The following is a 12659-nucleotide window of genomic DNA, read 5'->3' as shown; positions in this document are numbered from 1 at the left end:
CCATGCCCGAGGCAGGATTCGAACCTGCGACCGTAGCAGTCGCGCGGTTCCGGACTGAGCGCCTGAACCGCTAGACCACCGCGGCCGGCGTTTGTAGGGGTAGCCGAATATTAAAGCTATAGACAGTACATCTGTCCGTTTAATACCAAACCGGTCTCGTGAAATCTTTCGAGGTGAACCATTCATGAGACGCAGCAGCTTCATATAATCAATCACAGCATGTTTCATTACAACTACTATCGCTGCTTTTAATTAGTATACGTAGTTTACGAGCTAAGTAAATACGAAAACGAAGTACAATAGTAAGCTGTTCTGATGAAGTAGGATTTAAATGTCAGTTTTCATTCTGGTGAGATCAGACAAATGTGGCAGGTTTTCTTTCATTTTCCCTCCTCGTCCTTCGCGAAGTTCGTAGTTGTCCCGTGATTAGGGCTCGGAGCGGGGCAAGAGTGCGAATTGTGTCGTAATGAAGTGCGGGAAGCTGCGCTCGTTAGGCGTCAACTGTCAGCCGGGCGCGTGCCTGCCTCGCATTCCGGCCCGAATTAGAGGAAACGCCGAGCGCCGACCTGCCGTTCAATATTTTCGTGCCCTTTGTCCCCGGGCGAGCCACCCCGCCCCCGCTCCTTAATGCTTTTTGTTCGTTTCGTGAAAGAAGAATGTCAATTTTTCAAAGCTCGCAGCGGCGGTGCCGGCTCCGGGGGGCGGGCTGTTTGTTCTGTTATCACCGCTGCTCGCCTGCAGCGTGCCTCTGGATGCGGGGCGGTGTTTGTTTTTGTGATGTGAGCCCGGCTCCCGCTGACCCGCTCACTCTCTAATGTTTAATATCTTGTCGACAGCTAGATATCTTAGTCGCGCCGCTCCTGGCAGAGCCTCGAGGGCTGCAGAAGGACGAGTAAACCACTAGAAAACTAATGATATCACAGGTGCTCTTATTCACTGGCTGTTAACTTGCCAATCTAAACTGAAACGACGGTCTCGACAACATTTTTAGCTCGCACCTTCAGAAATAGTATTTTCTGGCAACTTACGAAGAAAGATACAAGTTCAATATCACGTCCACCATGACGTCATTAGGGGCATGTATACTCTACAAACCACTGTGAAGTGACACAGGGCACTTTCCATTGTACCGCTTACGAGGGCTTCTTCCCATTCCATTCGCATATGGATCAGGGGAAAGATGATTACAAAAATCCGTTTTGCACGCTGCAGTTACGCTAAACTTACCTTCGCTGTTCCTAGGGAGCGATACGTAAGGTGTTGTAGAATATTCCTACATTACTCCCTTGAAGCTGATTTGTAAGTAGGTTTACGCGAGACAGTTAAAGCGTCGGCCAGTTTTTCAGCATCACTATAACTCTCACTTATGGATCAAACAAACCTCTGATCATTTTTGATCCCTTTCACTGTGTACTTTAAAAATCTCCAGTTAGTCTTATACGGGTCCCACACACTAGAGTAATATCTACTTTGGACCACACGAGTGTTCCGTGCGCAGTCTCCTTCACAGACTGCTCATTTCCAGTATCCAACCAGTTAAACGAAGTCGGCCACCTGATTTATCTGCCGCTGATCCCGTGTTATCGCTCCATTTCACATCCTGCAAACAGTTACATCAAATAGTAGTATATGCTGACAGATTCCGGTTGTGCCTCATTCAAATTTTAGCTATTTTTGTAATGTTCACAGTTTTACGTTTATGAGCGATTAAGACAAGTTTGCGGTCTTTGCACCGTTTATCACGGTTTGAATAAATATGTTTGCAGCTCTTTTTCAGATATTACTCTATTATACATTCAAAGATAAAAAAAAGAGATGCACCGTGAAGAAATTTTCTGAATGGCACGGAAATCGGTAGATGTGATGCACATGTACAGACAAACAGATGATTACAGTTACAGAGAAAGTGGACGTTTTATTGAGGAGAAAGTGCTTCACAAATTGGGCAAGTCAGTAACGCTTTGGTCCATCTCTGGCCCTTATGAAAGTAGTTATTTAGCTTATCCCTGATTGATAGAGTTGTTAGATGCCGTCGTGAGAGATATCGTGCCCACATTTGTGCAGTTGGCACGTTAGACCGTCAAAATACCGAGCTGGTTGGAGGGCCCTGCCCATAATGCTCCAAACCTTCAATTTGGGTGGAGATCCTCCAGCCTTGCTGGTCAAGGTATGGTTCAGCAAGCACAAAACAGAAGAAACCCTCGCCGTGTGCAGGTGGGCCATATCTTGCTGAAATGTAAGCCCAGGATAGCTTGCCACTAAGGTAAACAAAGCGGGACGTATAATAACGTCGACGTGCCGCTGTTCTATGATGATGCCGCGCGTGACAAGCAAAAGGGTCCTGTTGCGAAAATAATTGGCACCTCAGACCAAATGGTTCAAATGGCTCTGAGCACTATGCGACTTAACAGCTGAGGTCATCAGTCCCACCTCAGACCATCACTCCTGGTTGTTGGGTTATATGGCAGACGATAGTCAGGGTGTTTCCCACTGATGTCTGGGGCGTCTGCAGAGACGGATTCGCTGGTCATTGGGCCTTAGTTCAAAGCGAGACTCATCCCTGAACACAATAATTCTACTCCAGTCAATGAGATTTCCGACGGAACACATGTCTGGAGACACCCCATACGGTGTTGGGATACCAACCTGAATGTCACAATCCGACAATCAGGAGTGATGTCTTGAGATGCCATTACTTTTCATAGTAGGACCGCTTGGCTGTCAGCCACAGCACACCTACAGCACAGCAGTACGACGAGGATATTCTATGCCCCGTTCTAATGTGCTTCATTTGAAGCCATCCTGGACTTACACTTCAGCAAGACAATGTCCGTCGGCACACGACGAGAATTTCTGCTGTTTATCTTCGTGTTTGCCATCCCGTATCTTGGTCAGCAAGGTCATCGGACCACCCTCCAATTGAGAATGGGGAGCAAATGGAAAACCACTATGGTCGACGCCTCAGGTAGTCAGGTCGCTCCCCAAATGGCGAGGGACGGTCAGCAGGGCCCAGAACGCCGAAAGACTGCATGCCAGTGTAGCTCTTCTCGTCGCTGTCCACATTGTCCTCAGGGACTGTGGTCGTACCTGCTCTCATAGCGTAGTACACATAGTTAGCTCAACATATAATGCTACAAACAAAATTATTTTTCACGCAAACTAATATAGAGGCTCCTAGGTTATGACTTTACAGCTGCGACCCTTCGTATAATATTCTGTAATGTAATAAAAAAAAATTACTAATTACAATTATGTAAAAAAATTGTCAGGTAGTGGAACTAGGTGGAGAATGTAATCACAGTGGAAGAAGTCCCAACTATCACCATTCCACTCCTTCCAACTATATAAAATCGTCACTCTCTAATCTGCTCACTCATTTCCTAACTATACTCTAAATACTACTTTACAACTGCTACTATCCCATACATCTAATTACTAATCCTTTTATCAACAACTATCTGAACATCTATTTATACACCCTGAGTACTTATTAAAACATATGGTTCAATAAAAATTAGTGCATATTGTCGTGACCCAGCGATCAAATCAGAAACTCGTAAGAAAAGATACTGTCAGCGCATTCTACATATCACGATAACTGACTTCAGAGATTCGTCTAACAAGTTCCTCGCTCAAAATGCCCTTCTTATTCACAGTAAATTAGAAGCAGTGCGAAATACAATATAGTCTCACGACTTCCATTTTTTAGCGTCTGCACTAATTAACTGATTTCTGAAACATAATCTGTCACAGAGAATATGTCGGCAATTACTTCTAAAGCAAATCTGCTGCGCTCCTGTTCTGCTGGAATCCTGTATCTGTCGAGATATATACACAATTAAATCATAAAATACACTGATGAGCAAATTTGATGACAAAAATAAGTTCCACTCGATGTGTAACTGCCAAGTAACATAGCTCGATGAAGCTTGTACATGCGCGGAAAGAACTACTACAGTAGAGTACAGAAAATAAATGAAAGAAATACTCAAAGAGACGAACAGAACTGATATTTTTAACCAAAGACAATAATTACAAAATGGTTCAAATGGTTCTGAGCACTATGGGACCTAACGTCTGAGGTCATCAGTCCCCTAGAACTTAGAACTACTTAAACCTAACTAACCTAAGGACATCACACACATCCATGCCCGAGGCAGGATTCGAACCTGCGACCGTAGCGGACACGCGGTTCCAAACTGAAGCGCTTAGAACCGCACGGCCACAATAATTACGCTGAAGTCACCGCGATTCATGATTGTCCTGGAACAATACAAAAGGCGGAATTTGGTTCTGAATAGGTTGTGCGATCACCACCGATGACGGTACATGCTCTACAACTTGCTCCCATGTTGGCCACAAGATCGATAAGGAATTTTTATGATAGGGCGTTTCATTCCTCCACTAGCACTGTTGAAAACTGCTGGTTGGTCTTTGGTGCTGCGTTATGTCTCCGCATTGCGTCCCAAACGTAGTCTATGGGACTTAAATCAGAGGAACAGGCACGCCAGTCCATTCGCAGAATATCCTTTCTTTGCAAGAGCTCCACCATCTGCCCGATTGGAAGCGGACGGCACTGTAACCCATAAAGATGAAAGATTCAAATGGCTCTAAGCACTATGGGACGTAACATCTGAGGTCATCAGTCCCCTAGACTTAGAACTACTTAAACCTAACTTAACCTAAGAACATCACACACATCCATGCCTGAGGCATGATTCGAACCTGCGACCGTAGCAGCAGTGTGGTTCCGGACTGAAGCGCCTAGAACCGCTCGGCCACTGCGGCCGGCCAAGCCACTGCGGCCGGCCATAAAGATGAAATCTGGTCCGAAATGTAACACTAAAAAGACATACATGGGGAAGGTGTACAGTGTGGTAGGAGAACAGAGCCAGTGCAAGCACAGTTTTGGTATAAAATCGATCTGAAAATGAGTTAATTGATAAATTAACTACCCCCACCCCAGATGGAGTAATGGCTGTTCTCCAGCCCACACGTGGGTTCCCCCTACGCCTTCCCCAGCCCCCCTTCCTCACCCACCTCCCCCTCTCCGCCCGCATCTCGTGGTCGTGCGGTAGTGTTCTCGCTTCCCACGCCCGGGTTCCCGGGTTCGATTCCCGGCGGGGTCAGGGATTTTCTCTGCCTCGTGATGGCTGGGTGTTGTGTGCTGTCCTTAGGTTAGTTAGGTTTAAGTAGTTCTAAGTTCTAGGGGACTGATGACCATAGATGTTAAGTCCCATAGTGCTCAGAGCCATTTGAACCATTTTTTCCCCCTCTACTCCCCACCTCTCCCACCCTCTCCCCCACCGCCCTATGGGTGGTAATTTCGAATTTTGGTGAGAAATTCAAAATGTCGTATGAATTTCAAGATGGCGGGAATTTCTTTGTCCCAAGGCTGTGCTGACGTCACAGCCCCACCCCGACCCAGAACTTTTCTGGAAATTCAAAATGGTGGGTTTCCTTTCTGGGACTGGAACCCCAGTCCTTCTGGGTGAAAATCGCAAGTGCACCCCCCTACACAGGGAAACGGTCAGTCTCTGTCCAGCTACGGGAGAGGAAGGTTAGCTTAGTGTAGTTTATTTATTCTCGTGGGAACCTGAGAAAAGATCGGTCCCAATTAGGTAATTAATCATAAAGATCAGGCCTAATTACACATCTATTTGCATAGCGCTATACATGCAGCGCCTAAAACCACGATACAGCTCAAAAATTTACGTCATACAACTAGTGTTATCCTGCTAGAAAAAATTTCACATTACCACCAGAAAATAGTGGCAGATGTACATCAAATAAACAGCAACTCTACAGAGGATAATTTCTTCACCTAGAAGTCGAAATAAATCTCTCTGTTCCACCTGTAGCTTGACAGGTGAAAGACTGAAATGGAAGATACTATCTTTATTTTTGGCGGGAAATGTGCTCAACTGACGAGTAACTGGTGTTGGACAGAGATGAGTTTAATAGGTGTATTAGCTGTAAGCGTACATCTGAGGACTGTGTCCTGAGCCTCCTGCATGAGAAATGGAAAGAAGAGGTAATAAACAAGCGTTGGGGAATACTTTCCAGCAAATGATGGAGACGAATTCGCGCGCCCACATCCACCCCTTTTTACGACATGTGTATGTGTGGCGCTGTTTGACGCTGGAGTTCCCTACAGACGCCTCCTACTGCAATGCCTGACAAGCACCTGGTACTCGAAATTCAAATAAACGTCGCTCTCTTTATTTTGTGACAACTTTGTTCTGTTCCACTGCCTCTGAGAGGTAACCTTGGTATAGCTGCTATGTAGGTTCTACACTGATACATAGTAAGAAGGGACAGGGCAGTAAACCATCACTGAAGTGTACGAAGGTCAATACATACTAACACAACTGATGCAAAATGCTTCACTGTTCTAATTAAACATCGAAATTGTCATGAAAAGAAAAGCACTCGTAAACAATGAATCGCAGTGCACACTTGTACTGGTAATTGAGAAAGACTATTGCAATAGCATAGCTACTGCAAAACCGATCCAAAAGGACATGTCAGAAGAGAGGGGTGGCAGCTGCAAGTGTGTTGACGTCGATGTGCAGTCACGGGCTAACCACCTTAGCGCCAGTCTTACCTCCCCTCCAGCCGCGCGGGGTAGCCGCGCGGTCTGCGGCGACTTGGGACGGTCCGTGCGGCTCCCCATGTCGGAGGTTCGGGTCCTCCTTCGGGCATGGGTGTGTATGTTGTCCATAGCGTAAGTTAGATTAAGTAGTGTGTAGGCTTAGAGAGCGATGTCCTCAGCAGTTTGGTCCCATAGAACCTTATCACAAATTTTATCTTCCCTCCGTAGGTAGAGATACAGACGTGTTCTATCCTGTCGCTGATGGTCCACAAAGACATCGACATGGTGCTAGTGATATACTGTCTCCGGTCTGTCGAAATCAGTCACAGATGAACAAAAGACTCAATAATAGGACAATTTCTGCAAGCCATTAAAGGCATTTCTCAGAAAGATTGTCCCCCCAGGAACAACAACGAACTTACAGAGAATTCTACAGAACGCTTTTTCGTCCTCAGCTCGGGGTCTAGTGGCTAGCGTTGCTGCCTCTGGATCATGGGGTCCCGGGTTCGATTCCCGGCCGGGTTGGGGATTTTCTCTACTCGGGAACTGGGTGTTTGTGTTGTCCTTATCATTTCATCATCATCATCGTCATCATTTGTGACAGCGTCCAGATTGGATTGTGAAACAAAATGGCCTGCGTAAGGACTGGGACTTTGTCCAGGCGCTGATGAGCGCGCAGTTGAGCACCCCACAAACCAAACATCATCATCATCAGAATGCTTTTTCTGGCATTCGCTGTTGCCCACCACCGCCCGTCTCCATTCGCCACCATCTGTCATAGCTGAGAGCTCAGTCTTCGGTCAGCCACAGCGACAGACAGCATCTCCAGCTGAGCACATCTCTGGGGGCGGCCAGCGCTATCAGTGGCGACAAAAGCTACACACACACAGACACACACATTAGGTGGCGATTCCAGTGGGTCACAGAGCAAAGCGTGATAAATTATGGCTATCACAATCATGTGTTGTTCGCCTAAAGTGCAGATATTTCCTATCAATATGTCGGAATTCTGCAAGGTTTTTCTCAATGATTAACCATTTTATGTCAGTTTTCATATTTTTCGACCGTTTTCCACACGTATATGGCCATATTGCTGACATACCCACACGTTGTCTCACTTTATATGAGGATGTTTGCGTGTCTTATACACCAGCCTATTAAAAATCCAAAGAATTTGTAAGTAGGCTGTTTATGTTTTCTCTATGTAAGTAGGCTGTTTATGTTTTCTTATTGGTAACGCCACCTCTGTATGAAAATCACTGGCTGTGCTGTGGGCAGTCTGTGTCTGCTTTGCATTGTTGTAATACTCGCCATTGTAGTGTTGGGCAGCGGCAGCTGGATGTGAACAGCGCGTAGCGTTGCGCAGTTGGAGGTGAGCCGCCAGCAGTGGTGGATGTGGGGAGAGAGATGGCGGAGATTTGTAATTTGTCATGAACTGCTATATTTATACATGATGATATCAAGGTAAATACATTGTTTGTTCTCTATTAATATCTTTCATTTGCTAACTATCCCTATCAGTAGTTAGTGCCTTCCATAGTTTGAATCTTTTATTTAGCTGGCAGTAGTGGCGCTCGCTGTATTGCAGTAGCTTGAGCAGCGAAGATTTTTGTGAGGTAAGTGATTTGTGAAAGGTATAGTTTAATGTTTGTCAGGGCCATTCTTTAGTAGGGAATTTTGAAAGTCAGATTGCGTTGCGCTAAAAATATTGTGTGTCAGTTTAAGCACAGTCCTGTAAAATTGTTCAAAGGGGACGTTTCATATGTCGACCCCTAGCCGAGGATATCTCACTGGAATCTTCTGATCTTTTGTTGTAGTTTGTGTAATTAGTGTAGATTTTGTTTATTGCTAGCGCGTAATTGTAGAGAAAATGTCCTTTGTAGTTGCAGTCTTTCATTGTTGTACAGTAAAACAGTTGTGGCATGCATGTAGATTTGCACCAAGTATTTCGCAGCTGCAATTAACTAGATATTATTTTCAGTGTTATGTTAATGTGTTCTCTTATTTTTGCTCTTCAAATTGTGCTTTTCTGTGTTGTCGTGTGAAATATTGTGACAATAATGGCGTGTGAAAAACGTAATACTAGGCTCCAAAGTAAACTGAGAAATGACAGTGAAAATGAAAGCAGTGTGTTAGCGCCACCGAGTAATGAATTAACTGATGTTCAAAGTAGTAATTTGGTAATTGTGCATAGGGAAATGGAGCGGGCTGCAAACAATGGTGTAGACAGTGAAACAGGTAGTGAACAGGGAAGCATTATCGATCGATCGGTCGGCAACAGCTCGCCTCAGGAATCCGAAATGACAGGACACAATTTTGCAAATACTGTAGATTCAGGTTTTGCGTCCTCACCGTTTTCCCAAATGAGTCAAGACACATTTTCCGCTTGTAAAAATGTGGATGTTGCCGGTGCAACTTCACTGCCGAAAAGCACTGAGGAACATGTTTCAGACACCAGTGCATTGTTATTACAGTTAATGCAACAAATGGGACAAAAACTACAAAAGTTAGACACAACACTTGAACAAAATCAGAGACAAATGGGACAAAATCTTAAAAAGTTAGACACAGTGGAACAAAATCTCAAAAAGTTAGACACAATGGAACAAAATCTTCAAAAGTTAGACACTACACTTGAACAAACACGTGAAGATTTAACCACTGAGTTACATAACATCGAATCGAAATGTCAAAAGGTCTGTAATGACGTAAAAACACAAATTTGTGAGCATTTTCAACCTATTTTTTCGCGGCATGAAAATGTATTACAGAATCACGAAGCAGCCATAAAAGAACTGCAAACCATTGTTCATGAAAATCACGACACCTTGCAAGCTAAAATTGACTCAGTTGCATCTACCGATTCGGTTACGCAACTTGCAAAAAATCAGGAAAACTTAAAGGACACAGTAGATACTCTGAAACTTGGTTCAGAAAAACATACAGAGGAAATAATTTCACTATCGGATAAAGTAGCTGAACTTTCAGATCAGTTCACTAACTTATCTACAAAGGTAGCTGATGATCTGAATAACACAACACCTGTAGCCTTCACTGACACAGAAGATTATGAACAAATTAGAAAATTCAAACAAAATCAAAATCAAATCAATACACAGTACAAAAGAGAAATCCGGGAAGTGCAAGATCAGTTGGCACAAGTAGTACAAGAATTACGTATTTCAGAGGATACTCGCGCCCCAATTCGGGAAGAGGGACACAGAAATACGGAACAGCCACAAAATAATAACACAGGGCATTTCGGAAGTTATGAAAGAAATTGGCAATGTGCACCGAATTTTGATATGGAACGGCCGACACGACCTAACAATGACCGATATGCGACTCGCCGACATGATGATTTTAACTATAAGCTGTTCATTACTACACGTAAATTCAAAACATTTAAGAATTCTGGCAACGACATTCATCCACAAGCATGGCTCCATCAATTCTCTCATTGTTTTCCTCCCAACTGGTCGTTAGAACACAGATTAGAATTTATGTGTGGCTACTTGGAGAATGAACCAGCTGTAAGAATGCGGTCGGTCATTCACGATTGCCACAGTGAAGGAGAGTTTTACCATGCCTTCCTCTCAGCATATTGGTCTCAGGCCACACAAGACCGAGTAAAACAAAGCATCATAATGATGAAACGTTTCGAACAATCTGAATTTTCCAGTCTTATGAAATATTTTGAAGACATGTTGCACAAGAATCAGTACCTGTCAAACCCATACAGCCCCTCAGAACTTATCCGCATTTGCTTAATCAAATTGCCTGAACATTTACGACACATTATTTTGGCAGGACGTTGCAAAGACGACATTGAAGCATTTCAGGGACTGTTACAAGAACTGGAAATTGACACTGACAATCGCGGAACGCAGGAGCACAACAATTACAGATCACATCCGTCGCAATTCCGCGATGAAAGAAATAATAACTGGACACGACAAAGCTATTCTCACAACACATATCGTGACCAAAACAGACACCACCCGTACGACAACCGTTGGCAGAGTAGTAATAATTACAGGGAAAGATCACCTCTCCGCGGTAATGACTATCACAGAGACAGTCAGAGAAACAGACAATATGGGAACCAAAACAATTATTATTACGGGAGACAGAATAACTTGAGACGCAACGGTCCAGCGCGCAGTTACGATTCAGGGAGAAATTCTCCACCACTTAACCGACAAGAAAGAAACTACAGGAACTACCGACATGACGACAGACGATGTGATCGTAACGACAGACCCGAATTGCATCAGAACTGGCGGGATTTAAACAGGGCAGGGCCCTCTTGTCACGGTGAATTTGTAGAAGTTAGGTCTCCAAATCCCAATAACGACGCGCGCCAACAAAGAGACAATAGGCAATGACTCACACCGCAGGCAGCCATAAAACGCACGTATGAAACTAACGACGCAGCTGCCGTAGCTAGTAATTACGTAAAAATGGAAGACATTAGGGACATCTTACTCCAAGAACACGACGTAAAACATAACAACATTGCATATCCTGTGATTCACATTACAGTAAATGACGTAAAATTTACGGCAGTACTTGACTCTGGCAGTCCCATTTCAGTAATCAGTGAAACAGCCTTTAGCAAATGCAACAAATCGAACTATTGCCCCACACTTCCGTTACGTAAGATTAAATTACAAGGTGCAATCTTTGGAAAAAGTGTAGATGTACGCCAACAAACCAATTGAGAATTCTTTTGTCAAAGCCACAGCTTCTCTATGAACTTTCTCATTGTTCCATTATTGTCGACGGAAATTATATTGGGATTAGACTTTTTGAATGAATACAAAGCAATCTTAAACTTTCACGATGCTGAAATAAGTTTAGAGAAAGAAGGTAAGTCAATAGCTTTGAAATTTGAAGATTGGCTCTCAAACCATGACGAAGAAATCAATCGGCTTTACCTTCTGTTAGACAACAGATCGGAATTTTCTACGGAACTAGACACTAACAATCACTCTGCAAGTACTGACAGGGATGATGTCGACGGCGCATTTGACACTAATAAGTTAATTCAGAATAAAATTCAAACAATTGAGAATTGTAATGACACTGATAGGCAGGACCTTTTTGAGATTTTACAAGAACATTCCACAGTTTTTACTCATAAAACAGGAACAATCAAGGGATTTCAATACCAATTTCGTGTTCGTGAGCATACTAAATTTTGTGTTAGACCATATGTAATTCCAGCACATTATAGGGACCGTGTTAGAACAGAAATACAATCTATGCTCGACGAGGGCATTATTGAGCCTGCAGTAAGCTCATACAACAATCCATTACATGTTGTTGAGAAGAAAAATGGATCGATCAGGCTTGTCTTGGATTCGAGACAAATCAATACTATCATTATTCCTGAAACAGACAGGCCGCAGACGATGGAAGAACTTCTTCAAAATTTTAATGGTGTAAAAGTGTTGTCTTCCATTGATCTCAGATCCAGCTTTTATCAGATCGAACTTCATCCAGAATGCAGAAAATACACAGCTTTCCTTTGTTTCGGCGTTTGTTATCAGTTTCGGAAACTTCCCTTTGGTTTGAACATTTCTTCAGCAGCATTCATTAGCGGGCTAAATTCCATATTGCCTGAGTTCTTAAAACGTCACATCACCTTATATGTGGACGATATTCTAATAGCAGAAGCTTCATGGGAACAACATAATCGCATCCTCAACAGTTTGTTACGCATTTTTGCAGAATCTGGAATTACAGTTAACTTGGAAAAGTCTGAATTCGGTAGGACAAAAGTGAAGTTTTTGGGACATATTATTTCTTCTGAAGGCATTCAGCCGGATCCTGAAAAGTTAGAAGCAATCAGAGCCATTCCAGTTCCATCTACAAAAAGACAAGTCCGCAGTTTTCTAGGTCTCGTAAATTTTTACCGTCGTTTTCTGAATATGCAAATTCTTGTTACACCAAAACTTTGTTCTCTCACTGGAAAAAATAGTATTTGGAACTGGGACGAACAAGCACAGTTGGAATTCGATTCTTTAAAAGAAGCGTTACTTCATGCGCCAATATTAGC

Source organism: Schistocerca americana, chromosome X (genome assembly GCF_021461395.2).
Source record: "Schistocerca americana isolate TAMUIC-IGC-003095 chromosome X, iqSchAmer2.1, whole genome shotgun sequence".
Lineage (NCBI taxonomy): Eukaryota > Metazoa > Arthropoda > Insecta > Orthoptera > Acrididae > Schistocerca > Schistocerca americana.
The sequence above is the reverse complement of the archived record's forward strand: the minus strand, read 5'-3'. Positions refer to the sequence as shown.